Here is a 4,065-nt window from a genome sequence, read left to right as displayed (position 1 = left end):
ATTGTCATCTTCAGGACGAATTGAAGTGTTGCAGTGTGACACAAGTGGCCGATCTGACCCGGCGGTCCATACAACAGGTTGCCTGGACATGTGCGGAGTAATATAGATCTCAATAGACACCTAAATCACAAGTAAATGAATACGCGTTGTTGTTAAGTGAATCTGACCACTTACATTAATGCGAAGAGGTTCGAATTAATTCGGGGAAGCTGGTCCAATAAATCGTCCTATACCGATCGCAGTACTTGATGGTAAAAAGACAAAACGTTCTGAGGCGGAACACCAACTGTAATAAAGTGAAATCACCGATTAGAGAACACGCTTCTCGTTTTGGACATACACTGTATATTGCACAGTATACTGTATCTACAGTGCAGTGATTTAAAAACCGCTTATGGGAGCGCTAAAATACAAAATGGCTGCCGGGGCGGATTCGCTGTATCCCTCCGCCACAATGGGCGTGTTGGCTTAGCGCCGAGAAGAAGCGACACTTCGACGTTGACTGAGGCACAAGGTAGACGTTTTGTTTTAATGGCGCGCGTTTGTGAAATTTAAAAGTTTAGGTTTTTTTATAATTTCAAAAAGTAATGCAGTGTTTTACTAAAATGATAAAACAGTTTTAAAACGTTATATTTAGTCAAATGGTTTACATGACGTGAAATGCTTTCAAGACTGCACGTGTTTAAAACATTAGCAGTTGAATTTGTATGTCCTTTTAATGCGGTCCTTTTTAAAACAAATGAAAGACAGTTCCTATTTATTTTAGCGAGTTTTTTTTAGCATTTAGAAAAACCCGTTACTTGTAGAATGTTTGCGTCGACTGCCGTCGAATAAAGTCGAAATGCACTTTACTGAAACGACAGTTGATGGGCGAAGAGACAATCTTGGACATGGCCGACAAATACGCTGTAGACGTCTGTAATTTTCGGAAGTGTAACGCAGTTTGACGAGACGAAATGAAAACCGTCAAAAAAAATCGGAAAACTTCGTTAAGACACCGTCCGCTACTGAGCAGCGGCCATTTTGACGCACTTGTTCTCCCTGCTGCCGCTGGAAAAACGGCGACCCGTGGAGAGCAACAAGTTACTTTAAAAGTAAAAGACGTCAACGGTCGAGCAGAAGGCGAAACTCATCCGGTGTTAAGAAAAATAGACGTCACAGTTGTAAAGTTTTGAAGTGAAGTAAACGTCCCTCTGCATTTGTCCCTGTCAAGTATAGGTAGCGGGCGACTAACTCCGCTTTTACTTGTGTAAATCCTCACTTCAGTCCGTTTCGGATCGGTGATGTTGAAGCGCGTATCAGTGCTCGTGTAGGGTGTTTTCAGTTATGGAGTTCAGCTAGTTTTTGTGAGTAGACGCCGCAGTTTTAGAAACGGAGGGTAGCGACGGTGGAGAGCGGGGTCGGTTTGTAGTTAATTCGCTAAAATAGTCTTGTGAGTAATTACAGTAGGCAAGGCCATATTAAAACGGCATGCCGTATTCCCCAGCTTTATATGCCCGGTGACCACTGTACTCAAATACTAAAAATGAAAAAATGACATCCTTATATTAAAGGGGCCCTGGACGATCCAGATGAAGCATATCGCATCACCATGGAAGGTTTGCCAACGATGTACACACGCACAGTAGTGTTGTAGATGGCTCAGCTAGCAGCACCGCTACCTCGAAGGCACGGTGACCGTGGTTCAAGTCCAGATATCCGAGCAGTTTAATTGGGGTATTAGGACCAGTGTGAGTGTGGATCTTAAGACAGACAGGACGGTGCTGCCATTACACGATCTAGATTCCCACAGTTGAGACTTAGAATTTGTTACAGTGCATGTTTTAATTGTCTCCAACAAATCCACCTAGCAGCCCACTGCATAACTAATAGAAGGGTCTCTGTGCAGCGTGTAACAACCTGAAAATCCCTTGTGCTATTCTATATGGGGGTATACAGCCAGTAAAGTTTTAGGTACTGGGAATAAAGGAAAAGCAGTGTTTTGACGAATTCATGACATATTTATTGGGATAAAAAAATATACAGAAATTTACAGTAATTGGAATATTATAGAAATTCATATGTACAATTGGAACATATATTATGTGTACATATATATATATTCACTGCCATTTGTTTAGTACACAAGTACCAAGTTTTATTATCTCAGTGTATGACGTTACAGTTGGTGAATCCTTTTTCAAAGTAGTGGTGATGCCAGTTTGAGCTGTTCCATTGTTTAATCGTTTTTTGAAATTTTAATTTTCTGTTGACGGTTGCAGAGTTTTTTTTTTTTAGAAGGTAGCTTACTGATTAAAGAGCCCTCTGTAAAATAGTTCTTTGGGTACAATTAAAAAGGCAAATAAAATAAACGGATTGAACATGGGTCCTTTTCAGTTATCATGAAATGTTAATTTTCATTAAGTAACAGAGTTACAGTATTTGGATTCTTGCAGTTGAGTAAAGTTAAGTATCAGTGCACCACCATTGGCTGAGTAGCTCACACTTTCCACCCACCCATGCATGCTTGTTACACTTAATATATGTTTATCATTACTCTAGTGATGCCAAGAGTCTTGATCTTTGATATATTCTCTTTGTCACTGTGGCTGCTACTCCAAGGGGGCCACCCCTCTCCTGCTAGTTGTTTCGTTTGTCACTGCACTTGAGCATCATTGCCCCACTGTATTTTAAATGTTTTTCAAAGGAATGTGTTGTCTGGGGTCATCATTGACCAAAAACATAAAACACTGCGGCCCATGGCCAAAAATGTTAAGAAGTTAATAAGAAACACTAGTATAGTATTTTACAACTTGCTTTCTATGGCACACTTTTATCCCAACTTGCATTGCTTCAAGTAATGTTTTTTGGGAGTTGGCAGCTATTTTAATGGACATGTACAAATGTTTTTACCCAAAAAGTGACTGGGTGGTGCAGGACCTTAATTATATTGATGACAGGTTAGATGTTGCTTTGGGGACATTTAATGAGCAGTTTTGGTTGAATTAGGATATGATCAAAGCACATTAAACTGAAGTGCATTTAAGATTGGATAGCTTTTATTTACTGTAATTTTAATTCGATCTCTTTCCTGTTATTTATTGATGCAGTTCAAATCTTCAGACCAGGCAGTATCAGCTTAATCTAAGCTCTTGAGTAAATAGCAGATATTACTTTGATTTGACAATTGAACTTCTTGAAATTTTACTTGTAAAATATCACATTTTAATAAAGGTCTATATTGTAACAACCCCATCCTTGACATGTAGCCCCGAAAATGAAAAGATCATTAAATCCTTGTTGTATTTTTGACCAGCATATTCAAAAGTTTTTTTTGCAACATCATATTTAAAGTGACGAGCTGGGTCCTTCCATATGATTTGCTTATCTTTGACTTAATTGGTTCCCTGCAAAGGTATGTTTTTATACAAATAAGAATGAGACTATACAAATGTAAAAAAAAAAAAATTAGAAAAAAATGGTAGCTTGTAAATGCTTAACCATGCTTGAATCCTGATGTGTTGAAATCTGTATGTCAGGAGGATGTGTTTTTGTGTAGGAGGTGAGATGAACTCATGAATCCTTTTTGTTCATAAGCCCAACTAACTTTACCAAGTTTTGAGGGTTTTCTTCCACTCGTGTGTGTCTGTCTTCTTTCAAGTGAAAAAGGAAACTGAACTCTTCAAGTAGGATTACCGACTGCATAAACATTTTTTCTTTGTTTGATTCACCTTCATACTTGGTTAATAAAAACTGTGCAGGTAATTGTTCAGTTAAACCACTGTGCATTTGTCAAGTTCTGTGCCAACTGAGAAATAGGAAATGCAGCTTACAAAGCAATTAAAAACCTGTTCATGGATGTTTATAACATCTGGTTTGTCTGCTTAGTGGCCTGTGCCACCACACAATGAAACAACACACCAAAATACCTTTTAACCGTTTTATAATTCTCAGGTTTTACTTTTTTTCTTTACACCAAAGCTGTAAAATGTTGTCCAGTCTCACCATGTTCAAAAAGCTGAAGGGATTGTCATCTTGGTATTGATAGTAAGAAATGTAAAAGTACACAGCCTATTGAAATGAATA

General features: G+C 38.4%; 1 protein-coding gene across 4 annotated transcripts in view; it reads left to right on the top strand.

Annotated features, from left to right (window-relative positions):
• The first annotated feature begins 448 nt into the window (after nucleotides 1-448).
• The window catches only part of piwil1 (piwi-like RNA-mediated gene silencing 1), a 61,606-nt gene continuing 57,989 nt past the window's right edge, over nucleotides 449-4,065 (top strand). Inside the window, exon 1 of one of the 4 annotated variants that reach the window (XM_039772671.1) lies at nucleotides 449-514. The gene's annotated coding sequence lies outside the window, so the exon portion shown is untranslated. Of the gene's footprint in view, nucleotides 515-3,366; nucleotides 3,395-4,065 lie in introns of those variants that run through there. The other 3 variants (XM_039772668.1, XM_039772670.1, XM_039772669.1) reach the window with 3 other exon arrangements.

Source organism: Polypterus senegalus, chromosome 12 (genome assembly GCF_016835505.1).
Source record: "Polypterus senegalus isolate Bchr_013 chromosome 12, ASM1683550v1, whole genome shotgun sequence".
NCBI classification, from domain to species: Eukaryota; Metazoa; Chordata; class Cladistia; order Polypteriformes; family Polypteridae; genus Polypterus; species Polypterus senegalus.
The sequence above is the reverse complement of the archived record's forward strand: the minus strand, read 5'-3'. Positions and strand labels throughout refer to the sequence as shown.